A 27,270-nucleotide genomic window follows, 5' to 3' on the forward strand; every position below is an offset into this window, starting at 1 on the left:
TTGGGGTAGACTTTTTGCCCCGTGTACATCTTCAAGACAATCTTTGTATCTCTCAAGGGTATATGTGAGAATAGCCGCTTGTAGTCCCTTCGGTTTATGACTGTTAGGGCTGATCCTGTGTCCAATTCCATTTTCACTTGGACTCCTGCTATCTTGAGCGTGACCCAGATAGTTTGGTGATCCTCCGTTTTGATCACATTATGTAGTTTCAGACAACCCAGCTCCTTGCTTCCGGAGTCTGTATCACTCTTCTGTTCGTCTGAACTACTCTCCGTCACATTATGTACCTTCTTGTACTTCTCCTGTGGAGATTTCTTGCTGCTGGTTTTCTTTCCTGACCTGCAGACTCTTGCTATGTGTCCTACTTTTCCACACTGTCTGCACACTTTGTCCTTGAACCAGCAATCATTATGGTCGTGCGTTGTTCTGCCGCAGCAATAGCACTTCACTGTTCCGTATGACATTTCATTTGTGCCATATTCTTGCGGTCTCCGTTGTATCTCTGCAGCACCCCGTGCTGCTGCTTGGTGTGATACTGCAATGCTGAAAGCCTTGTCCAGCGTAAGATCCTTTTCTGATAGAAGCCATTTCTGGGTTCCTTCACTTTGAAGCCCACACACAAACTTGTCCCTTAAAGTATCTGCTAGTCCCGTTCCAAACTGGCAGTGTTTCGATAGCTTGCGCAGTTCCGTTAAATACTCAGCATTACTTTCATCTTTATGCTGGTTCCTTTTGTGAAACTTAAATCTTTCTGCTATCAGCAGTGGTGTGGGGTTTAAGTGGTCCTGTAGGATTGACACTATGTTTTCAAAATCCTTTTCTACTGGCTTCTCTGGGGTTACTAGGTTTCGTAGTAAGCCATACGTTTTTGCACCCATTGAATTCAACAATACCAGCGCTTTCTTGCCATCTGGTACTTCATTCGCCTTGCAGTATACTTCTATGCGTTCGACATATGTCGTCCAATGTTCGATTTCATTGTCGAACGCTGTGATACTGCCACTCTTCGGCATTTTTGGGTGTGGTTAGACTGGCTTAAAATGGTGTCTCCCGCGCTTTCCTTTCTTCCCCACTGCGGCTTATAATGGCATCTCCCGCGCTGCTGCCATCGCCGCTCTCGGCGGTCCTTGTGGCGACTGGTGACACCCTAGTTTTTGCGCGCTTATCCTGCGCTGCTGCCAACGCTGCTCTCGGCGGTCCTTGTGGCAAATGGTGACGCCCTGTGGGTTTAGCGCGCTTCTCCTGCGCTGCTGCCAATACCGCTCTCGGCGGTCCTCGTGGCAAATGGCGACGCCCTGTGGGTTTCGCGCGCTGCTCCTGCACTGCTGCCAACGCCGCTCTCTGCGGTCCTCGTGGCAATAGCAGCGCCTCGCGTTTTCCTGCGCGCCTCTCTCCCCCGTTGACGCTGCTCGGCCCTTGAACACCGGCTGCGCTCTGCTCTCTCTCGTCTCTCTCCCCCGTTGACGCCGCTCGGTCCTGAACACCGGCTGCGCCCTGTGCGCTCTGCCCTCTCTCTCTCCACCGTCGACGCTGCTCGGCCTTTTTCTGTGCCGCTCGGTCGGGCTCTAGCCCGCCGCTGTCCGGGAAGGGTCTGCGCAGTACCTGTTGCCAGCCCGTTTCGCTGGACCACCGTGGCTGGAAAGCTAAGCCTGGCTCTCGACAGCCTCCCCTGCGATGCTCAAATCTCCGCTGGATGACTGGGCGGTTGCCCGTGGTTGACGCCCGTGCTTCTGGACTCGACCTTCTTCCACTGTTCTCCAGGAGCGAATCCCTGGGAGGTGATGCAGAGTTGCAGGTAGGTTTGAATCTGCCTCGTCGCCAATGTTATGTCCGTGTATCTTGATGTTGTGTCCTTCAATAATCAGACAACAGACTGCAGGGAACGATTCAACAGGTGTTTACTGAATGAGGGTTACTCTAGAACTAACTGAACAGATCACTACTCAGGGTTTATGTACAGGTGTGGTCACTGCCGGTACTACAGTATACAGGAGCTGTAAAAAGTAGTTCTCTCCCTTAAGGTATATATACATTACATACATTACACTTTCCACCTCTAGTATAATTCTTACCTCTTCCATTGGGTGATACTTGGTGTAGCTATGTGCTCTAGTACCGAAAGGCTGTTTATTGTCATTCTTTATCTGGCTGTCCAGGCGATCTTGAATATTTTGTGTTAAAACACTGTTGAATCAGAGAAAGTCATTTTGGTGTAGTAGATAATGGGAAGGAAAGAATGACTTGCATTTATATAGCGCCTTTCATGACCTCAGGACATCCCAAAATGCTTTATAGCCAATGAAGTGTGAAGTGTTGTCACCATTGTAATTTTGGAAACGTGGCAGCCAATTTGCACACAGCAAGGTCCTACAAACAGCAATGTGATAATGACCAGATAATTTGCTTTAATGATGTTGACTGAGGGATAAATATTGACCAGAACACAGGTCAGGACCAGGTATGGAGAGAGTGAGGGCCGTATCTGAAAAGCAGTGGTTGTTTAGATGGAACTGAGCTGACAGTTGACACATTGATGAGAAAGTAGTGGAGAACCAGTCCTGTTGGAACAGCTGGTGGCATCCATGGCATCAAGTACAGAAAGCATGTTTAATAATTGTGAGAAGATTCCTGACAGGTGGGAGATAACAGGAGGGTTGACACTTTTTCCTTAGTTTAGACAAAGATCTTGACATGCCATTGGGTACCTTGTTTTAAGGGGAACCTCTATAGGTTAAATGGTCTTGTCCATTATTCTACCTCAGGACCACCCCTACAAAGAGAATAAAAGGAAGAGCTAAAGAACTCTTAAAGAGCTCAGACCGTGGAGTGAGGAGCTCCCAAGAGTGGAAACGGTGGTCTAACACTCTTCAGAGAGTGGACCCATGCGGACCCTAGTCTAACACTCTTGGGTAGTTCAGAGAAAGAGAGAAAGACACGTGAGACAAGAAGGAAAACGAATAAGAAGAGATGTTTGTGCACGCCAGCCGTCTGTCCGATCGGGTCTGGTACCAGCTACTTGTTACAGTTGTATATTTTTGCTGTATAACTAGTGTGTTATATTCCGTCCTAAACTCCGATTAAACACAATTGGGGAGAAATTCAGTATCGCCCTGTTTGGGGCGCCGTTATCGGCCGTGCGCAAAATTTAGCGCTTGGCGCTAATTATCGCCTCCAACTGCAAACTTGGCTTTTATCGCCCTTGGAGGTGATTGGAGCGCTAAATCAGGCGCTGCACATCTCTCTTAAGGCACTAAGGCCGAGGAGCGAGGCGCAACCTCAGAGCGCGGGCGCAGCGCAGGTGCTGTCAGTTACCGATTGAACACAGACACACTGGCGCCGGTCAGTTCTTAAAGGGGAGGGTCGATCTTGCTCTACAGCCACACCCTGCTCATTGGAGCCTTGAATCTCGGCCTGGGCAGACCTGTGGCTAAATCTTCCAGCCAAGGACTATGGAGAGGGCCAGGGAGCGAGCACAGCGCTTCTGCGAGCGGGCATTCGAGGCTCTGGTTGGCACGGTGGAGCGCAGAAGATCTATACTGTACCCAGAGAGTGGGAAGAGGCCTTTGCCACGCGAGTACAGAAGAGTGTGGAGGGAGGTGGCTCAGAGCATCTCCTCCAGGAGCATGGTGCCCAGGATCCATATTCAATGTAGAAAAAAGTTCAACGACCTCACTCGGGTCGTCAGGCTGAGTGGCTTTTTTTCAAAACCTCTCCGTCTCAACCTCACTCTATGGCCAGAGGGTCTTAAAAGCCCCAATGCCCAATACTCATCCAACACCTATGGCCCTTTCATCAAACACACATGCACATTCCACACTTTGCATATAGTAAGGGCTATTCAACTATGGGAGGCACATCAGGAAAGACCATGGCTGCATACAGTAAGAACTATTCAACTATGGGAGGCACATCAGGCAAGACCATGGCTGCATACAGTAAGGACTATTCAACTATGGGAGGCACATCAGGCAAGACCATGGCTGCATACAGTAAGGGCTATTCAACTATGGGAGGCACATCAGGCAAGATCATGGCTGCATACAGTAAGGACTATTCAACTATGGGAGGCACATCAGGCAAGACCATGGCTGCATACAGTAAGGACTATTCAACTATGGGAGGCACATCAGGCAAGACCATGGCTGTATACAGTAAGGGCTATTCAACTATGGGAGGCACATCAGGCAAGACCATGGCTGCATATTTACTCAGACGCCATCCTTTTTCTTGCAGGCCAAGCTATCTCATAATAGGAGACAGCAGCAACGGATGGGTGGAGGGCGGCCTCAGCTGCAACCCCTCAGCGATCTTGAGGTGCGCGTCCAGAGGATTGTGGCAAGCCGGGTGATTGGTCCTGTCGCCACCGAAGACGCCGACCCTGTCCTGGACAGCAATGGTAAGGTCATCACCTTCTTGTCCTCTCTCCTTCCACTTGTTCCTCACAACACCAGCCTTTAACACTTTCAATCCAACTTACTAAATCGCTGCACTCATTCCTCCCTTGCTGCCACCCTGTCCTCATGCTAAAGCCACTCTTGTACCTCCCTGCTTTCAGATGGTGATTCACCAGTTGAGGAGATGGGCCCTCAAGCTGCCAGTGGGAGTGAAGCTGAAGGCGAGGAGGAAGAGGAAGCCGGAGCATCAGCGCCACCCTCTCCCGGGGAAGCCTATGCCCACACTGGGAACACGCCTTCCCTGGAGGGGAGCAGGGGGGAATGGTCTGATGAGGGTGAAGCTCCAGGACCCAGCGGGCTGCAGCAACGCAATGGGGGTAGGGAAGCTCGGGGGCCTTCTCCCCGGAGGGAGAGTATGCCATCGAGTCCTACTGCACTGGACGCAGAGGAGGAGCAGGTCCTCGCTGAAATGAGCGCCCAGGCGGTGCACAGGCACACTGAGCTCATGGGTGCAGTGGGAAGGGTGCCCGAATGCATTGAATCACTGACAAGGAGTGTGGAGCACTTCGCTGTAGCACAGGCGGATGCCACACAAATGCTTAGTGCTGCAATGCAGTCACTGGCTGCTATGAGCCCATCTCAGACTGCTCTCATGCAGATTCAGATTGAGGCCACGCGAGCACTGACTGCTGCCATCCTCGCTGGTTCAGGCACATTTCCCCGGGGCTCTCACCGCGCCGCAGCAGGCCAGCAATCTGTGCTCCAGCAGATTGCTCCGGATGCTGAGGTGCTGCCCCGTGGGAGTGCCAGTGTGTCGGTCGAGCAGGGAGTTGCTGTCCTCTCTCAAGATGACAGCATTCCTGCTGCCACCACTGTCACTTCTCCTCTGCACTTGCCACCGCCTGTAGGACAGACTGCTGCCACCCATGCAGAGTTGGTGCAGTCTGCAGCCGGGCCCTCCAGGCCCAGAGTTGATCGAGGCCGTCCTTCAAGGGCATCTGCAGTCTCAGGTCATGACAATCAGCAGCCTTCCACCAGCCTTGCTGCAGCCACTAGGGACCCATTACGGAGGAGCAGTAGAGTGGGAAGGGGGGAAGTGCGTAAGGGAAGGAGATCACCCTCGAAGGGCAAAAAGTAGGAGGTGTGACAAAATGTTGTTCATTGTTTTATTAAAGGCCGAGGTTCGTGGTCAATTTTTTTTTACTGTTTTGGACATTGTCTCCATGTTGTGAGAGCCAGTTATATTAATGACTTTTTTTTTGTGTTTCTTTCTATTAGTTTGTTGTGCGGAAATGAGACACACAGAGTTTGTAAAATAAATATAAGTTTTTGTATTCAAAATGTACATGTTTGGTCTTTGCAATCATTGTTGCCTTGACCGGCTTAGGGGTTGCGGGTTGGTTTCATTCAGGTTGTTCTCAATGGCAGAAGCCATTTCCTCAGAAGGGGCCTGGAAGCGACTTGCTATGAGCCTTTGACGGACGGCCCTTCCACTTTGTACATTGTATGCCTCCCTCCCACCTTGGTGCTGCTGATGATCATCCTCCTCATCTTCCTCCTCCTCCTCTGGTGGTGCTCCAATGCCTGGTGGCATTGGCTGGGTCCTGAGGATTGCAAGGTTATGCAGCATGCAGCACACAACAACGAAGTGGGAGACTCACTCAGGCGAGTACTGAAGGACTCCTCCAGAATAGTCCAGACAGCGGAACCATTGCTTGAGCACGCCGATTGTGTGCTCAACGATGTTCCTGGTAGCTTGATGGCTCTCGTTGTATCGCAGCTCAGCAAGGGTGTTGGCCGTACGGAGCGGTGTCATCAGCCAGGTGCACAGAGGATATCCCTTGTCCCCGAGAAGCCAACCACCTGGGTGATGCGGTGCCTGGAAAAGGTCTGCCACAGAAGTCTAGCGTAGGATGAAGGCATCATGGCTGCTGCCAGGAAAGTGGGCATTGACAGCGAGTATCAGCTGTCTGTGATCACAGACCAACTGAATGTTTAAGGAATGGAAGCCCTTTCGGTTGCGGAAGTCCTCGGCATTCTCATGCGGCGCACGCAAAGCCACATGCATGCAGTCAATGGCGCCCTGCACCATGGGGAAGCCCGCTATCCTAGCAAAGCCCATTGCGCATTCTTGCTGCTTGTCCGGGGTCATGGGGAAAGAGATGTACTCTCGTCTCCTTTTAAAGAAGGCATTTGTGACCTGACGGATGCAGCAACGCATCGTGAACTGGGAGATATTGGCGATGTCCCCAGTAGCTGATTGAAATGAGCCGGTGGCATAAAAGTTGAGAGCCACTGTTACCTTCACTGCCACCGACAGAGACATCCTGCTCCTCAGTTGAGGCTGCAGATCTGGCCGAAGCAGGTGGCAGAGCTCAGTGACCACCTCCTTGCTGAAGCGCAGCCTTTGCAAACACTGCTCCTCAGACATATTAATGTAGGAGAACTGTTGGCGAAATATTCTGGGAGGGTAAGGTCTCCTGTACAGAGGCCTGTTGGCCCTCCTCCGTCTGGCCATGATTGCCACTCTCTCTCTGCATCTCTGTGCCCTCCAAATGTGATGGAGCAGGACAACCCCTCCATCCATTGTAGCCCCCATAGTATCTAGGCAATCAAAGTTATGAAGGTCAAAACCAAAGTACCTGCAAAGTTATGGTCAGAAGCCAAAGCTACCTCAGACAGCGTTGACTCAATGCAGAAGTCTCTCTTTCTCTCTTTGTCTCTCTCAAAATCTCTCTCTCTCTCTCAGAACGAGTGGTGCAAAAATGGCTACTGATGTGCCATCAATAACTCAAGGACAAGAAGTTAAAGGATTCAACTGAAGGCTTTTAATCGCTAAGAACATTGCACGTCATTCCACATCGGATTCGTCTGGCAGAATGACTCATACAGCTCTTGAGACCTTTATATGACAAAAGACAGGGGCAGAGCCAATACACACAATAGGGGAAAAGGGGGCGGTACACACAATACAATGCAGGTAAAACACAGGGGCTGATGAAGACATATATTTCATCACATTCACCCCTTCTACAGATTTAGTCTGTCCGGGGGTGTGATAGTCCTTCCTGAATGTTGCAACAGTACCTTGGGTTCCGACCGGGAGTCCGTGGTGCCCTCCTGGGCATACCCATGTGCTGGGGGTGTTGCAGGTACTTCTGGGGGTGGTGAGGATACCTCTGGGGATGGTGGAGGTTCTTCTGGGGGTGGTGAGGATGGGTCATCGTCGCTTCCTGCCGAGGCGAGGTCCTTTATGGACACGGTGTCCTCACGCCCGTCGGCGTGCTTGACGTACGCGTACTGTGGGTTTGCGTGGAGTAGGTGTACTGCCTCCACGAGGGGATCCATTTTGTGGCCACTCACATGCTTCCGTAATAGGACTGTCCCTGGGGTGGAGAGCCACGAAGGTAGGGACACTCCCGAGGTTGATTTGCGGGGAAAAACAAACATCTTCTCGTGAGGAGTGGCGTTAGTAGCAGTACACAGTAGCGACCTTATCGAGTGGAGTACGTCTGGGAGGACCTCTTGCCAGCGGGAGGTAGGGAGGCCTTTAGACCTTAGTGCTAAGGTGACTGCCTTCCACACCGTCGCGTTCTCCCTCTCCACTTGCCCATTACCCCGGGGGTTATAACTAGTGGCCCGACTCGTGGCTATCCCCTTCGACAGCAGGTATTGGCGCAGTTCGTCGCTCATGAACGACGCCCCCCTGTCAGTGTGGATGTAGTTCGGCATGCCGAACGTGCAAAACAGGCTGCCGAGGCACTTGATGACCGTGGCACTGGTCATGTCTGGGCAGGCGTAGGCGAATGGGAAGCGGGAGTACTCGTCCACAATGTTGAGAAAGTACACATTGCGGTCGGTGGAGGGGAGTGGTCCCTTGAAATCTAAGCTCAGGCGCTCGAATGGCCGTGTAGCTTTGATCAGGGGGGCTCGGTCGGGCCTGTAAAAACGGGGCTTGCATTCCGCACAGGTGCGGCAGTCCCTGGTCATAGACCAGACCTCCTCGATGGAATAGGGCAGGTTACGGGGTTTTATAAAGTGAAATAGCCGGGTGACCCCCGGGTGGCAGAGGCCATTGTGGAGGCCCTGTAGCCTGTCCCCCTGGATGCTGGCACACATCCCTCGTGATAGGGCATTGGGGGATTCGTTGAGGGCCCCCGGCCTATATATTATGTCGTACTCAAACGTGGAGAGTTCGATCCGCCACCTGAGAATTTTGTCGTTCTTGATCTTCCCCCTCTGTTTGTTGTTAAACATGAAGGCTACCGACCGCTGGTCGGTAAGCAGGGTGAAGCGTTTGCCGGCTAGGTAGTGCCTCCAGTGCCGCACTGCCTCCACTATGGCCTGGGCCTCCTTCTCTACCGAGGAGTGCCTGATCTCGGGCCCTTGGAGGGTTCTTGAGAAAAAGGCTACGGGCCGCCCATCCTGGTTGAGGGTGGCTGCTAAAGCGAAGTCGGACGCATCGCTTTCGACCTGGAAAGGGATGTTTTCGTCCACTGCCCGCAGCGCGGCCTTCTCAATGTCGTGTTTAATGCTGTTGAAGGCGGCGTGGGCCTCGGCCATGAGCGGGAAGGACGTTGATTTCAGGAGGGGACGGGCCTTGTCGGAATAATTGGGGACCCATTGGGCGTAATAGGAGAAAAACCCCAGGCACCTTTTCAGGGCCTTGGGAGTGTTTGGTAGGGGTAGCTCCCGTAGGGGGCGCAATCGGTCGGGGTCTGGACCGATTTCCCCGTTTTCCACCACGCAGCCCAGGATACAGAGGCGCGTGGTGCTAAAGACACACTTATCCTCGTTATAGGTGAGATTGAGTCTGAGGGCAGTTTTCAGAAATCTCGCGAGGTTCGAGTCGTGGTCTTGCTGGTCGTGGCCGCAGATGGTGACGTTGTCTAGGTATGGATAGGTGGCTGTTAACTGGTTCTCATCGACCATGCGGTCCATCTCCCGCTGGAAGACCGAGACCCCATTCGTTACCCCAAAGGGGACTCTGAGGAAGTGGTAGAGGCGTCCGTTCGCCTCGAAGACGGTGTATGGACGGTCCTCCGGCCTAATGGGGAGCTGGTGGTATGCCGATTTTAGGTCGATGGTGGAAAACACCCGGTATTGCGCAATTTGGTTAACCATATCCGCTATGCGGGGCAGAGGGTAGGCGTCTAGCTGGGTGTATAGATTAACTGTCTGGCTATAATCTATCACCATCCGCTTCTTTTCGCTACCCTTAACCACTACTACCTGGGCGCGCCACGGGCTGGTACTGCATTCGATGATACCCTCCCGCTTGAGTCTTTCTACTTCAGACGCAATGAACCGTCTGTCCTCCCAGCTGTACCGCCTACTCTTGGTCGCTATGGGTCGACAGTTGGGTGCGAGGTTGGCGAACAGAGAGGGCGGCTTGACCTTCAGGGTAGCCAGACCGCACACTGTGAGGGGTGGCTGGGACCCACCGTAGGTAAGCGTGATACTTTGGTGGTGGCACTGGAAGTCCAGACCCCTTGTCCGTGACTTACCGAAAGGCAGCAAGCGATCTCAGTGGAACCTCCAAGTAATACTGTCGAAGTCTCGACTCCCGAGTAAGACTCTTTAAACACAAAGTATCGTTAAAGACAGGCTTTATTTGCTTGCAAGGGAAGAGTTGTGTAGTCAAGGGCTACACCAGACCTCTTCAAAGTAATACAGAAGTTGTAACATATTTATACAGTACAGAAACAAAACAGGCTTTCTATGCCACATGATATAGTATTGAATCATACCTGATTACAAAGGCACAGACCTTGCGAATTATTGAAACAATGTATTCCGGGCTGCGTTAGAATAACGAACAGAAATACCTTGGGATCAGATTAACTAATCCTTTATTATGGGATCTCTTTGTTCCCTCTGTTCTCTCACTGTACCAACTGGGCCTGTGGGCCGATGTTTACCTTATCATGTCCTTGGCTGTTTGTTTGGTATAATGAGGCTCCTTGTTAAGCTTATCACAAACAAGAAGTACGTATATAGCATTCCTAAATTATCTCGTTCCCTTGAAACATGATTAGTGAATCATGCTGTTGGCCATTTTAAAGTTTAAATGGATTTCATTCTATGCCCAGGAAGCCATTTTAATGTCTAACTGAAAAACTGTACTTCCACAATGGGGTGCCAATCAAGCGGGCTGCTTTGTCCTGGAAGGTGTCGAGCTTCTTGAGTGTTGTTGGAGCTGCACTCATCCAGGCAAGTGGGGAGTATTCCATCACACTCCTTACTTGTGTCTTGTAGATGGTGGAAAGGCTTTGCGGAGTCAGAAGGTGAGACACTCGCCGCAGAATACCCAGCCTCTGACCTGCTCTTGTTGCCACAGTATTTATGTGGCTGGTCCAGTTAAGTTTCTGGTCTTCTAAGGGTATCACTTGTGCTATGTATGGGAGTTTCCTACTGAATCAGGTACAGATGACAGACAACGAAAATAATCAGATACCCAACTTTGTGAATGACAGGCATTTAGAGAAATGGTTTAACAAGACTGAACCATGGTGTACTGCTAGGAAACATGGGTTAGCTTACTACGCCAAATTACCATGCCCAGGTGGGGAGAATAATGATTATCAAGACCCCAAAAACATTCTCATACCCGTAGTCCTATGGTTGCCCCGATTGAACAAGACAAATAAGTGGGAAATGTTCAAGGTTGAATCAATAGGATCTATGGAGGGTAAGATACACAAACAGAATGAAGAATATCCACACTACTTGATTAAGCAAGGCGTGACCTGGAAGGCCCCTAATTTGGATTGTTGTACTAAGAATAAAGGGTCATGGATGTGTAGATGTGACAGTCTCGAGCCTGGGATTCCAGCATGTGGGTTCACCGTAGATGAAGAATCACCTACTTGCACCATCCAAGTACAAACATGGAGCAATAATCACACTCGGACATTATTGTTTGACCACTTCACCTACCCAATATACCCACGGGCATGACACCTGTCAGGTCAGATGGCCAATCTTCTGCTTAAGACCTATTGAAATGACTAGGGTAGCAAATGCTCATTTGATTCCCGTAAGAACTCACAATATAACCCAAATACAAGTAAATATTACTATGCAGCAGGAGGCCCTAGAGGCAGTGGTGAAATTTGGACATCTGATTCCACCATTATCTCTCAGTTTAAAGTCTATCATTGAAAGAAATAGTACTTCCCAGAAACACTTGGTTAAGATGCAGCAAGACAATGCCCAAATTGAGAAAACAATAAGCAAGTTAGGGGACCATAAGTGGTGGGAAGTAGCGTATAATGCCAGCCAGCATCCCTGGGCATGAATGGTATCAGCAGCCCTAGTAATTGCTCAATGCCTGGTCTTAATAGTTCTAATTATAATGTCATGTTATTTGAGATGCTTGACATGCCGATTGAACCGGCAGACCAAAGATCTAGAGTTGGCACCGTTGGTAGAGGGTCGAAAATGAGAGGTCGAAATAGAGTTTTCTCCGTCTCAAGGTGGGGACTGTTAGAAACTAAGGGTACCTAAAAATATATATGGTTATGTGAATGAAACTGCAACGTGAGTAATACTGTGTTTAAATGATTGTATTAGTGCTCGAGACAAGTAAGGGGTTAATGTATAAGTTGTGTTTTACTGGAACTGTGTATGTTTTGTTTTCCTGGAGGCTTGTATTAGACTTTCAGACAAAATGTCTTCAGTTAGTTAGATTAGATGAGGCATAACAGCCTACACAGGGGCCCATAGTATGGCCTTGTCAGCTAACAACAGGCTAGCTGTCTGTTGTTTGTAAGTTTAGGATTTTGACTCTGTTGTTGTGTCTTTAATTTGATCAATGCAGGCACAACCTATGTTTGTTCCATTATTACTAATCACCATATTATAATGCTAAGGTATAATTTGGAGTTTATTTAACAGAACTGTTTGCGAAGATAATTAAAGTTAATTAGAATAAAGGACATAGAATAGAAGGAATTTATGGGAGTTAAGGTACGATCTCAGGATGGAATAGTCTGTTAGATTAAGGGGAGATGGTCTGGATAGCAGCTGGATGAGCAGACAGCTCTAGCTTGGGGCCTATGATTTAATGGCCCAAAGCTGTGCCTGGTGCACGCACTGGCTGCACCAGAGGTGACAAGACAGGATGAGATAAGAGACTATTGCTTTGGAAGGAAAGGGCCGAATGAGATACATAGGATTACATAGGATATACAGCACAGAAACAGGACATTCGGCCCAACCAGTCCGTGCCGGCGTTTATGCTCTACTCAAGCCTCCTCCGGTCTTTTCTCATCTAAATCTAGCAGCATAACCCTCTATTCCCTTCTCCCTCATATGTTTGTCTAGCCTCTCCTTAAATGCATCTATACTATTCGCTTCAACCACTCCCTGTAGTAGCGAGTTACACATTCTCACCACTCTTTGGGTAAAGAAGTTTCTTCTGAATTCCCTATTGGATTTCTTGGTGTTTATCTTATATTGATGGCCTCTAGTTATGCTCTTTCTCCACAAGTGGAAAAATTCCCTCTGTATCTACTCTATCAAAACCTTTCATAATTTTAAAGACCTCTAAGAGCTCAGCCCTCAGCCTCCTTTTTTCAAGAGAAAAGAGACCCAGCCTGTTCATCCTTTCCTGATATGTATACCCTCACATTTCTGGTATCATCCTTGTAACTCTTCTCTGCACCCTCTCCAGTGCCTCTATATCCTTTTTATAATATGGCAACCAGAACTGTACACAGTACTCCAAGTGTAGTCTAACAAAGGTTCGATACAGGTTTAGCATAACTTCCCTACTTTTCAATTCTATACCTCTAGAAATAAACCCTAGTGCTTGGTTTGCTTTTATTATGACCTTGCTAACCTGTGTCGCAACTTTGTGATTTGTGTATTTGTACTCAGAGATCCCTTCGTTCCTCTACCCCACCTAGACTTGCACCCTCCAAGTAATAAGTGACCTCCCTATTCTTCCTACCAAAATGTAATACCTTGTGGCGGATCGCCACCTAAACGGGCGCAATCCACTTTTCCGTCCGTGGACAATAAATCGGGCACCTTGCCTTTAAGAAGCATGCTGCCTTTAAGGCATGACAAAGGAGCGGGCATCACCCTCAGTGTGTACTCAAAAGCGCGGGCGTCGCCCTCATTCTGTTTTTTCGGGTTTAGCAGAGAGAGGAGCTGAGGCAGCCATCTCTCAAGAGAATGTAATAAAAGCCATGTGTTCCTCAGATCGGTTCGGCCTCCATTCGTGTTCCGCAGCAGCCTCAACAACCTCACATTTATCTGTGTTGAACTTCATTTGCCAATTATATGCCCATTCTGCAAGTTTATTAATGTCTTCCTGTAATTGCAGTCCTCCTCAGTATTGACTATCCCCCCCAATTTGGTGTCATCCGCAAATTTAAAAGTTGTGTTTTTGATTCCAAAGTCTAAATCGTTAATATAAATTGTGAACAACAGTGGTCCCAGCACTGATCCCTGTGGAACACCACTACCCACCTTCTGCCACTGTGAATAATGAATAGTCCCACTCTCTGCTTTCTGTCTTGAAGCCAGCTAGCTATCCATTCTGCTATTTCTCCCTTGACTCCACATTCTCTGACCTTGTTCATCAGTCTATTATGGGCTACCTTATCGAAGGCCTTTTGAAAATCTAGATAAATTACATCTACTGCATTACCATTGTCTAGTCCCTCTGTTACCTCTTCAAAAAATTCAGTGAGGTTGGTCAACCAATACTTTCCCTTTTAAACTATGTTTTTGGTTTCTAGATGTTCTTCTATTTTCTCCTTTAGTAGGGATTCCGTTATTTTTACTACCACCGATGTTAAGCTGACTAGTCTATAATTCCCTGGACAATTTCTAGCCGCCTTCTTACATATAGGCATTACATTAGCTATCCACCAGTCCTCTGGCACTACACCTTTTTCTAATGAATTATTAAATAATTAGATAAAGGAAGACAGTCCTCAAGATGCTGTATGGCTATGATTGGTCAAGTACAGAAAGCACGTGTAATGGCTATGAGAAGATCCCTGATAGGTGGGAGATAACAGAAGGGTTGACCCTTTTTCCAAAGTTTAGACAAAGAACTCGTCATGCCATTGGGCACCTTGTTTTAAGGGGAACCTCCATAGGTTAAATGGTCTTGTCCATTATTCTACCTCAGGCCCACCCCTACAAAGAGAATAAAAGGAAGAGCTAAAGAACTCTTCGCTCAGACCGTGGAGCGAGGGGCTCCCAAGTGTGGAAAGAGTGGTCTAACACTCTTCAGAGTGTGGACCCATGCGGACCTTAGTCTAACACTCTTGGGTAGTTCAGAGAAAGAGAGAGAAACACATGAGACAAGAAGGAGAATGAATAAGAAGAGTTGTTCATGCACACCAGCCGTCTGTCCGATCGGGTCCGGTACCAGCTATTTGTCACAGTCATATGTTTTTGCTGTATAACTAGTGCGTTATATTCCGTCCTAAACTCCGATTAAACACAATGGCCGGAATTTTGACGGCGCTCAGGGGGCTGGTTTGGAGGCGGGACATCCGGCAAAATCGCAAAGATTGACAGCGGGTCGGAAACCCGCTGTCAACCCGCCTCCAAACAATCTTCCCAGGTGTCGGGTCCCCGATTTGCGCATGGACCCGACACCTAGCGGCAGGAAGAGGATTATAGGCACTTAACTGCTTGTTAACAGGTTATTAACAGGCAGTTAAGAGGCTTTTTGCAATTTTAACAGGTCTACTGCTGGCTTCCCGATGTCCGGTCACCACACCAGGGTAAGTGTAATGTTTCTTCATTGATGATAGCTGCAGAAGTGGTGTGAAGGATCCAATGGTACACTGGTGAGTTTCAGAGGTAAGAAAATGTTGGGAAAATAATTTTTAATGTATTTAGACTTTTCTGCAGGTGACAAGTTTTGAATTGCTTGTGTAGTCCCACCTCATTGGGAGAACCTCTCTCACCAGTGACAGATCACTTCTGTAACCTCACCTGCAGCTGCCATATGTTCTAGCCTAAGGAGGGAGTCATTGGAGAGCCTGGGTGCAAGGGCTCACCCTTATACAGTGATTGTCAGTGTTTGCAGCACCTCAATGCTGTCAAACATTGAAAAATCAGTTGTCAAAAAAAATTGTGCATGGCCCCTTTAAGAAAACCAGCATCTGACACTGGCTTCCTCTTAATTGGCTGGCAAGTCCGCAGGGCGGGCTTAAAAAGGCCAATTGATGCAAAATCGCATTTGTGCGTCGGACGTCGTTGGGGGCGGGACTGGAACCCGGAAGGCCGCTGTCCCGCCCCCCAAGCTGCATCGACCAGAAGAATCATGGCCAATATACCCACCATATTGGTTTGCACTCGACCCTATTTACCAGTGATACGTGAATCCCTGCAATACCCTTGCCAGACAAAAACCTAGCAATCTCAGTTTTAGCATTTTCAATTGACCTCCAGCCTCAACAGCATTTTTGGGGAGAGAGTTACAGATTTCCACTACTTTTTGTGTGAAGAACTGCTTCCTGACATCAGCTCGAGCTCAAATTTTAAGGTTATGCCCCCTTGTTCTGGACACCCCACCAGAGGAAATAGTTTCTCTCTCTCTACCCTATCAAATCCTTTAATCATCTTAAACACCTCAATTAGATCACCCCTTAATCTTCTATACTCGAGGGAATGCAGCCTAGCCTATGGAACCTGTCCTGACAATTTAACCCTTTTAGCCCCGGTATCATTCTGGTGAATCTGTGCTGCACCCTTTCCAAGGCCAATATTTCCTTCCTGAGGTGCGGTGCCCAAAACTGAATGCAGTGCTCCAGGTGGGGTCTAATCAGAGCTTTATACAACTAACATAACTCCCACCCCTTTGTATTCCAGCCCTCAAGATAAAGGCCAACATTCCATTAGCCTTTTAAATTATTTTGTGTACCTGTCCACTAGGTTTTAGTGATTTCTGTACATGGACCCCTAAATCTCTCTGCTCCTCCATAGTTCTGAACTTCTCACCATTTAGAAAATACTCTGATTTATCTTTCTTAGGTCCAAAGTGGATGACCTCACATTTCCCCACATTGAACTCCATCTGCCAGTTTTGCCCACTCACTTAATCTATCAATGTCCCTTTGCAAATTTCTGCTCCCTTCTACACTAGTTACTGTACCTCCTAACTTAGTCTTATCAGCAAACTTGGTAATACAGCTCTTTATTCCTTAATCCAAGTCATTTACAAATACAGTGAAAAGCTGAGGCCCCAGTACAGGTCCCTGGGGGTCACCATCCTGCCAATTGGAGTATATACCCATTATCCCTACTCTGAACCAATTCCCTACCTATGGCAATAGGTTGCCTCCAATTCCATGTGCTCTCATTTTTGTTAATAGGTATGCCTTATTTTATTTTTACATAATGACAATTGCGGGGAGGGAAGTTTATAGACGTTAGGCTCAGCTAAGTTGCGAAAATGCAGCTGCAGTCATTCAGTCAACAACAGGCCTGGCATGGTAGCAGTTACACCACTCCGCTTACAAAAAAGTAAAAACTTGCCATCATTTAATCATTTGGAGCTGCACCTACTTGTATTGGAGGGCCCGTTTCTTCAGTTCACCTTTAACTGTGCCAAGTGCTGAGGCTGGGATTCGAGCATGGACCTCACCCTGAGGTTGAATTCCCCCTGGGAACTGGGGCCTCCATAAATCAATCTGCACAAAATAACACAACACACATCCTCAGGATCCTGAAAAAGAACAATGACCATGACACATTCTTCCTGATCTTTAATAGTAAATATTTATCCAACGACTTCAATATCTTCTGTGCTTAGCTTGATGTGACAGTAATCATCTTGTGACTAAAACATTGACCTGTGTTTCAAATCTTACCCATGAGCTTTGACCCAATGCCAAAGTACAAGGAGATTCCTTTGATGTAAACTAGAGTTCTTTGGCCTAGAAATTGAGTGGGGTTAGCGCCCAATTAGCGGCGCTGGAGGGCATTGCGCTGGAATTATAGCCGTTTCTGAAATTGACTTGGGCCTTACCATCGGCGTTAGCCGGTAGCGCTGCGCCGGCACCGATGACGTCATCGGTGTGCGCAGCGTCCCGGTTGCCGTGGTAACCCGGCCCCAAGCCCAAATTCAGTTGCGCCCGCCTCGCCCGTGGCAGGCGCAACCAACGATTGTGGAAAGGGTTCTTACACGCCTTTGCGCCGGCGCATAAAGGTGGAGCGGCGGCCGGCCGCGTTCCCGGCGGCCGCCTGCCCGCACCTCCCTTCCCGGACTCCTGCATCACCCCCCCCGCGGCCCTGATGTGTGTGTGCTGCGAGCCCGGCACTTCCCCGAGGTGCCGGGCTCAGATGTCGGGGGAATCCGCCGGTCAGTTGTCGGCTGCAGGCAGCTCCTCCTTAACAGAAGGAGGAGGCCTGCAGTTCCCCAGCCTGCCGCACCGCATCGGGTGCCGCAGCGGGGGATTAGCGCCGGAAAACCCAATTGAACGCCCGTTTTGAGGCGCTAAAACCCTCCTTTAGCGCCCGCCGCCGTCTGGGCCCGGCGCAACCGAATTTTCGTCGGGCGCTGCCGCATTAACGCTGGCGCAAAATTTCTGGCGCTACAGCCCTGGCGAACCCACAACCCAATTTCTAGGCCTTTGTCTCTTGTGCATGTTGCAGTGAACTTTCAATGTTATTACTCAACTTCTTGTCATTGCACAACATGTTTCCACCCATAGTTCCTACATTACAACAGTGACTAAACTTAAAAAATACTTCATTGACTGTAAAGCGTTTTGGGGCGTCCTGTGGTCATGAAAGGCGCAAGTTCTTTCTTTTCTTTCTCTAATTGATGATTGTATTCTACGTTCGGCTTTAGTAGTCAGTGCCAATTGAAAATATGTTAGTGGGCAACACTGACAACACAAAGGATCAGTGTTTGGAATTGGGTTTTTGTTTACTTGCTCTTTTGATGCTCCTGAATCCTAAAGGCTGCGCTGACTTCAAACCTTGCACACAATTCCAATGTGAAAAGGCAAATTCCAAAATATCTAAATATATCAAATAACAAAGACCGAAGCAGCATCAAGGTGACAGTGTTAGGGGCAATGAGCCTGATGATACCTGGGCAGATCGTTCAGAAGCCCCAGAGACCAGCTTATGCAGCCTTGTAAAAGAAACAAAACCAACACCAGAAGGACCGTGCCACTTGCTTACTGCCGATCAGGCCCCCCAGACACATATCAGAAACTACCCGCTCTTCTTCCGCCAGTTGTTTCAGAAACTCCACCTGCTCGGAATCCGTAGGGATGAGTCGGAGCACTTGTTCCCTGAAATGAGAAGAGAAGTTCCTTTTCACAATTCCAATTTCTTATAATCATGATCAGAAAGTGCCACTCTGGTACCGGGAGCAATGCTTTTGTCTGATAACGCTTCTGTGAAGCACTGTAGGGGGTGGCGTGTGGTGGTGTTGTTTGGCACGTACGTACGCCCAGTCAGTTATGCCCCTGACTGTTTTGTGAGCGGTTCAAGTCGCTCCCACGCCCCTGGGTTCTAGACACCGGACTTAGGTACAAGGCGACGGTACAGAGAAGACTTGAGTAGACAGGTGGTTGGATGTAAACAAAAACCAAGATTTTATTGAAGAGGAAAAACTCGATACAATCTTATGGGAAAAATTACTAGTGTACACTTCTACAGGCGAAAATACAAAAGAGTAATAATAATAACTATACTTATGCAGGGAATGGGGAACACACGGCATATCGAGGGAAAACAACTATCTTAACAATCCCCTTATCCTTATCCCACCCCCTATACCTAACTAGATTAAGCTATGAGGGGTCAGAACTTCATGCTCACCAATCAAAAGGTTTGTTAGACTCGAAACAGCGGTTGGGTTCGGGGTTCACTCTTGGTGTTCTCTGGAGCCTGCCGTCATCACGTGGCCTCTAGGCGCTGCAAGGGCGTTGTCCAGGTTCGAGTACCCCAAAGTTAAAGTCTCTGTTTGGGTACTTTACCTTGCAGGGATGATTCTTCGTCGACAGCCGCCAGATTGAGTTGGTGTGCAGTTATTCGAAGGTCGGCTGAGGCTGAAGGCCCGATAATTCGAAGCCTCCCCTCAGTTCGTCTCCTCAGTTGGTCTTCTTCAGCTGGCCTTCCTCAGGTGGCCTTCCCTCCGGTGGTCTTCCCTCCTCCCCTCGTCGCATCCCGCCTCGCCTGGCCTGAATTGTCCGTGTCCGCCCGCCCCGGTGCCGGGGCTAGTTCCAGATGGAGTGGGAAAAGGGCACGGGCAAAGGCCAGGGGGTAAGTGCGGGACGGGGAAAGAGCGGGAGCCACGAGGGCGAGGGGCCGAAGAGCAGCACCAGCACACCAACCAACAAGAACACCGAACACGAACACACAGAACCGCCTTGCTACCCGAGGGGGCCTTCAATTATACCTTCATCGAAAACCTTTATCTGCGCGCCAAATCAGGTTAGTTCTTTGTTTTAATCTTGGCGGGCTATTTTAAATAATGGTAGCAATCCATACTAACTGGTTTTAGATGGCCGGTAATCGCATCTACCGGCCTGATAATCGACTTGTATTGTCCTGAAAGTTCCTTGATGGGCCTGTCTGGTCTCGATGGCTCTGTTAATCTGTTTCCGATAATATATGTAGACTGCTTGATGGCCTTACCTATAGGCCTAAACTGAATTTAGATTTGCCTCCAATTCGGTCTAATGCATAATTCAGAGTCCTGTCTGGTTCCAAAGTCTCTCTTCACAGAAGCCTGCAGCTTGGTTTCGATTTCTCCAAGCTGTCTGCGTTGCAGAGTCCATTTTAAAATCTCACAGGCTTGCTGCCATGAGGCACGGACACCATCTTGGGTACCCTTCTTGATTTAAAAAGTCCATGCAGGGTCCCATTTATTAATAACAGCCTTCGGGGAAATGCAGAAATTTTGCAAATCTTACAGTCCACCCTGTGATACTAAAACTTGCTTGAAGTATCATACATTTAAAGTGAGCAAAATTTTTCTGACCCTCCATAGTCAACCTTCCCCTGTAATTACCTGTCTAATATACCCACGACACATGCACTTCCCATTCCGCGAAAATGTAGTGTACATCAGCATACAGAGAGTAAAATTACAGACTTTACACACACATCCAAGCATGGAGGCCGTCCAACACCCCGCACCACTTGGTACACATATCTTTATTAAACCGCGTCGCAAAAAAACAACAAAAGAAAAACCTTTATTAAAAATAACAAACACAAAGAAACAACAATCCTTTACTTATAATACAGGGAAAAGACTTAAACTGGCGTACCTCCTTCCACCTTTACATAGTGTTCCTTCCAAATTCTCTGATTTCGGAATTCTGACCACCGACCTTTTCCCTTACACTGAAGACAAACTAAATACAACACTATCCCTAACTGGCAAAGCACGAGAATGTGGGAAGCCAGTCTGATCCACGAAGGGACCTCTATATTATTGAAAATGTTCCACCAGGGTGGAGTCACAATATCCAATATCTTAGTCCCTATCTCTACTGTTTTCTGTTCGAGTGTATAAAAATGTTTCTGCAAAACTATAACGGCTTTGAGTATTTTGGTCAGATGCTCAGGGAGAGGGGGAATTTCATAGCCAAAGTGCGCTACGTACTTTTGCAGATCCGTGAAATTCTCCTTCACAGTGAGGTGAACAGTGGCGGGTTCAGGAAAGGGGACAATTCGCTCCTGGGCCACTTGAACTTCTGCCTCGGGTTTAAAACAGAAACTGCTGTCACTAACCAGATACCAGCTATGCTGTCCATGCTGGTAGTGGGATGCGCCGGTGGTGACGCAATATGTCCCACCTCCTATATATGCTACCTGCGGGGGAACATGGCCTTGTGCCATTGCCTCCATGGTACAATGTATAGGCTTCGCGTCAGCAGCTCTGAAACCACACTGCGGTTTTGAATAGGCATTCAAGTGCTGGGGACACAGGATTATGTGTGCTCCCCAGCTCCGGCACCCTGAGAGGTCAGTACCTGTCATAGCGTGCTCCCACTTAATGATGTAAGGCGGGACCGCTGTGAAACGTATGTGTGCACCCCCTTGAATGACTCCAATGTTCTCAACCCTGTATACCGGTGCGGGTCAGGCTGTCCTACCCATGATCGGCATCCTAACTACTACTCCCATGATTGTGTGGTTGGACCGCCCACATTCCACGGGGACTGGATAGGCTTCGGAGGCTAGCCGGAGTTGGCATGGGCTCAATGCATTCTCAAAAGAGTGGAGGGCTGCGAGGTGCTTGTTGCTAATCCAGGAGGGGACCAAACCCTGTTTTAAATCCTCCATATTACTGCGGCCCTCGCCCAATAACCACGCCCCGTATAACACGCACACCTCATTCTGTGCAGCCTGGTCAGAAGCATTTCTGACCTCCCTTATGAGAGCATTTACCGTCTTTGCGTGTTTTTCCAACTCGGCTATGATCTCCTTTAAATGGACAATCATGGCCTGGTCCTCATGCAACTCCGAGGCCACTACTTTGTTCTCATCCAGTTATATCCTTTTTAACTGTGTTTTTAAACCGTTTATCTGGGTCTGCAGATCTATGTCATCCAAACTGTTGATGACAGAGGACCCAGTATTAAACGCAGTAAAAACATCATTCCATACACCCCTTCTTTGCCTCCCTGCATTACCCAAAAATTCTCGGTGTGTGGTGTAGAGTTCGGTCTTGTCCATGTGGGCAAAATCGAACTCGTAAAACTTCTTGAACATGTCCTTTAATAGGGCCTGGTATAACTGCTCTGTTTCTTTGGGGCACCACTCCGGTAAATGTACCTCCGTGAGATTTAAAATCACGGAGGCTACCGCATAGTGTACCCCCTGGTACAGCATCTGATCGGTGGGGACTAATACCAACCCATTCCCTGGTCCCTTGGTGGTGGTGGGGCAATCTTCCCTGGATAACCTCGCCGCCTGCGCCATGGGCAGGGGCTTACGGGGGGCGGGTTACCAGCTCAGTGGCATTGACTGGGATCGGAGAGTATGGGACTGTGCACGCCTTCAGGCTGGTATCCCACTTCATCCCCTCCCCGGCGTCTTGCCACTGCTGGTGGAACATAATGGATATGCCCGCGGGGCAGACCGTCTCTGACCCCCACATACAGATGTAAATCCCTTGATCCGGTTCCCACCACTTGTCCCAACACACGCTTAGTCCTCCATGAGTCCCGGTAATCGTCCGATGGGTGTTGTTTCCCAACCGTTCCCAGTCGACTTCAGGGTTCCTCATGTCCTTGCTCAGCTTCCTGAGCCACCACCATCTATCCAGTGGAATGTGTCCTTTACACGTCAAACATATTCACTTTCCAACGGTGATGCTGACCCTCGTGGTAACGACTCGTACCCGGGGACACAGGAGGGAGGCTTCCCCGTACGTGAATCCGGTTTGGCTGGAGTACTGAGATGAATTGGACCCCAGCCATCCTGGCCACCTTCCCTCATGGAAGCAAACGGCAGTTTCCTCCACATCCCGTTCACCGCTCCCATCGATCGCCAGGGGCGCCTTGTCTCCCAAACACCCATAGATGTGGGAGTCTTGGACGTCACCCTTCCTTTGCACACTCATCCCGATCAGGGCGAATAGGATCACGATCCATTCCATTCCGAAAATCTTTCTGCAAAAGATGTAAAAGAACATGTAGCCAGGTCCCCAGGAGATTCTCTGGCTTGGTGAAGCATGGTCGGGTCCCGCGACCTCGACCCAAAGATACACTCTTAACGGATTACTTAACTTAAAACGACCCATCACCTTATTTAACTTAAATTATAACACCCAAACTTAAGCTAAATAATTACACCTTACTTAAAACTTAGACTTAAACTACAACTATATACATCCGCCGCCCGTCTCCAGGCGGCCAGGCTAATCCCTGGTCAGACTGCGGCTCGCCGCTACCCCCGGCGTGACCGCACCGTCCTTCACTGTTGGTCCCTCGCAGCCCGTGGCTGCTGGCTGAGGACCTGTGTCCTTGGACCTCTCCCTGACTCGAGGGGCGGCCCTTGGTAACTGGAGGGCTGGTGACCATGGCTTTCTCGGCTGGGGCGTCCATGGGGACCTTCTAGGGGCTGTCTTGGCCGCTGGGCCTTTTACCCGAACCACTGCTCCCCCAGGCTTGACCCCTCCCGAACCTGGGCTGGGGGCAGGTAACCTTTCGCAGCCTGCTGCCACGAGCTCAGAGTCTCCACCCCCAGGTCCCATGGCTGGGTCCGGGGTGGGGTTTTCGACCTCAGGTTCCTCCCTCTCTACGCCTGGGTTAGGAGCGGGGTTTTTGCCCTCAGATCCCTCCCCCTCGTCTGGATCCCAGAAGAGTAGGGGAGTGTCCCAACCGATGGGCGGGATGGTCCCTCCCTTCAAACAAGCCACAGCGCCTGCCTGTGCAGTCTGTGAACTCGCTCCTGCTGCAGGCTGAGGATCTTTATCCTCAGACCTTTTTCCAATTGGCTGTTTTCCCCTTTCAGGTGTAAACAGCTTACACTGGTTGATGTGGAACCATTTTGTACGCCGGGGCATCTTCACGGCGTATACCATGGGGCTGGCTTTATCTACAATACTGTAGGGCCCTATGTACAATGGTTCCAAACTACCTACTCGGGCATAATTCCTTACCATAACCCAATCTCCTACCTTCCCACTCGTGGTGCTTTCTCGGTTCGAGCTGCAATCGGTTACTCCGATGCTGCCTTCCCATGTTCCCAGCCGCCTGCTGGGCGAACCTATCCCGGTTTACCTCCCTGAGCTGACCCTCCGTGAGCACCGGGGCTAGTACATGGGTGTGGGTCCGCATAACCCTGCCAGTCATTAGCTCGTACGGGGAATACCCCGTGCTTTTAGACTGGCTGGCCCGGATCCCCATCAAAACCAACGGTAGGACTTCGGCCCATTTGCGGGGCAAGTCCACCGTTTCCTTTCTTAACCTTTCTTTCAGGGTCCAATTCATGCGTTCTACAATCCTCAATGACTGGGGGCTGTGGGCTACGTGCCATTTCCCTTCGATGCCTAGCAGCATCAGGGTGTTCTGCATCACCTGTCCGGTGAAGTGGCTCCCTTGGTCGGACTCCACAAACTGTGGTAGTCCCCACCTCGAGAACACTTCCCGGACCAGGATTCTGGCAGTACCCAAAGCTGTGGCAGTTTTACAGGGAAAAGCCTCTACCCACTTGGTAAACACGTCCACCAGGACTAGGCAGTAGTTATAGCCTCCCTGGGCGGTGGGCAGGGGCCCGATGTAGTCGACTTGTATCAACTGCCATGGTCCCGCTACCCTCCTGACGTGTCCCATAGGGACCTTCCATTTGTGGGGGTCAGGGTTGTTCGCAGCGCACACGAGACAGCCTGCACAGAACTCGCGGACATCGTCCCTGAGTCCCGGCCACCATCCCGCCTGTTCCACCCGTTGCCAGGTGGTCTCAGGCCCAGGGTGTCCCGCTCCTGGACCCTCATGGGCCAGTTGAAGGAATTCCCTCCGGTGCTGCTGCGGCACAACCCACTGTTCCCCCCGGAACAGCATACCCTCTTTAACGGAGAGAGTCGCTGTGCCGTACAGACCTTCTATCTCTTTTCCCTCAGCTATGGCGCCGAGGACTGTTTTGAGGATGGGGTCTTGGGCTTGGACCGTCTTAAGGTCCGGGGCTAACGCTACTCCTACACTCCCTTGGGTCCCGTCCCTACCTCTGACCGCCGCCATGGGTCTGGACCCAAATGGGTCCCAGAAAGTGCCTGTGCGGGCACCCTCCTTGGCGAGCAAGTCAGCCTGCTGGTTACCTTGGCTGTGGGGTTCTGTGGAGGAATGGGCCTTCACTTTGTGAATGAAAACCTCCCCTTCCTCCCAGGATCTTTTCCAGCAGGGGCTTTACTGTGAGGGGTCTCCCGTCAGTGGAGGTGTATCCGCGGCGGGACCAGATGGCTGGGTACTCCGTACACGAATTGCACGTAAACATGCTGTCCGAGCAAATCGTGTAGGGAGTGGGGAAGATTTCGGGGTGTGTAACGACGTACACCACCGCGGACAGTTCAGCCTGCTGGGCGCTCATGGTGCTGAGGAGCTTAATCGCCAGGGCAATGTTTGCCGCTGGATCGTAAACTCCACACCCCGTGAGATGCTCGCCAGCAGATACCGTGCTGGAAACGTCTACATAGATCTCGCGGCCTGTGGGATGTATCCCGGCCCATAAACCTATGTTTACTTCCCAAACCCCTTCAATAGAACACCGATGGGCTGTTCCAGGATATACCATGTTGGCTGCGAGCTTTGGCTCACAGAGACCCTTCACCTTCAAGTCCATCTGTGGGAGGAGCAAGGTCCAGCGGGCAATGCGGGCACTGCTCACTGTTCCATCCTTGATCCTCCCGTCCAGAAGCATCTGGGTGGGTGTGTGATGGGTGAGGAGGGTGATGGGAGAGGTGCCTGTGAAGATCAATGATCTTTTCACAGCCCAATGTGTTGCCAAAAGATGCCGCTCACAATTGGAATAGCTCCTTTCCACATCTGTGAGTATCCTGGAGGAGTAAACCACCGGCCGCAGCCAGCCGTGCCGCTCTTGGAGCAGCACAGCACTGAGACTGTCCCCGCTGGCTGCTACCTCCAGGAAAAACTCTTTCCCCCCATCTATAGCCTCTAAAGCTGGTGCGATCTGCAAGTCCTTCTTGAGCCGGACAAATGCTGCCTGGCAACCCTCATCCCAAAGCCACTCCACTCCCTTGTGTAGGAGTCGGAGCAGAGGGGCTGCGGTGGCTGCATAGTCCTCAATGAAGTCCCTACAGTACCCGGTTGGCCCTAGAAACGACCTCACACCCATTATTGTGTTAGGGGCCGGTAGTTCTTGTACCGCCTCCCTCCTAGCCTTATCTATGGCCCTTTCTCCAGCGCGCACGGTCAGACCGAGGAATTTCACCTCCTGCTGGCCGATCTGCGCTTTCTTGGGATTTACCTTGAAACCCTTCTGTCCTAACAGCTCCAGCAGTTCGGCCAATAGCGGGCCATGCTCCTCTTTCGAATCAGTGAACAGGAGCAGGTCATCCACATATTGAACCAACTGTCTGGGCTGGCTAAAATCCTTCAAACTGTCAGCCATGCACTGATGGAAAATGCTAGGGCTGTTGTGGAAGCCCTGTGGCAAACAGTTCCACATGTACTGTTGCCCTTTAAACGTAAAGGCAAACTTGTACTGATCCTCCCTCCTTACAGGGATGGACCAAAACCCATTTGAAATATCCAGCACCGTGAAAGTGGTCGCGGATGCTGGAATACTCCCGATGAGGTCGGCAACTGCTGCTACTGTGGGTGCGCAGGCTGGGATGTTGCTATTGAGCACCCGATAGTCCACCGTGGCCCTCCAGGAATTGTCCGGCTTTCTGACCGGCCATAACGGAGAATTCACGTGGGTAGCTATCGGTCTCAGAACTCCCTGCTGCACTAATGAGGACATGGCTGCTTCCATGTCCGGTTCTGCTTCGCTGGGGAAGTTATACTGTTTCTGCGGTCGGGCCATGGGGTCCCCGTCTACGCTGACCTCAAACCCTGTGACCCTCCCGCAGTCGTGTTTGTGAGTGGCAAATGTGGCCAGGTGGGCCTGCACAAATGCCTGGAACTCCTGTGGGGTGTTGCTGACCATGAGCCCGAGGTTATAATTCTCTTTGGGCTTCATGGTGCAGAGGGTCCCCTTCCCTTTCTTACCCGGGATAACTATGATCTCACCGTTCTTTACTTTTCCTGCCCCCCAAAGACAGTGATTCCTCAAATCCACTAGGATCCCGTGGCCCACAATAAAGTCGGCTCCCAGGACCCCTCTTCCATCCTCCACATCCCATTTCATCAGGACACACGTCCACTTGGAGCGGAGCGATCCTATCCGAATGGCAAGCGGGATG

General features: G+C 50.0%; 1 pseudogene across 1 annotated transcript in view; it reads right to left on the minus strand.

Annotated features, from left to right (window-relative positions):
- LOC147120047 (carboxypeptidase O-like) overlaps positions 1-27,270 on the minus strand; it is a 143,117-nt pseudogene that overhangs the window by 97,901 nt on the left and 17,946 nt on the right. Inside the window, exons 2-4 of the transcript XR_015077883.1 lie at positions 18,601-18,676; positions 16,938-17,062; positions 2,073-2,184 (exon numbers count right to left, since the gene is read on the minus strand). The product of XR_015077883.1 is annotated as a carboxypeptidase O-like (transcript). The remainder of the gene's footprint in view (positions 1-2,072; positions 2,185-16,937; positions 17,063-18,600; positions 18,677-27,270) is intronic.

The sequence above is a fragment of the Somniosus microcephalus genome, chromosome 4, assembly GCF_052327205.1.
Source record: "Somniosus microcephalus isolate GS21.2 chromosome 4, FLI_Smic_1.0, whole genome shotgun sequence".
Lineage (NCBI taxonomy): Eukaryota > Metazoa > Chordata > Chondrichthyes > Squaliformes > Somniosidae > Somniosus > Somniosus microcephalus.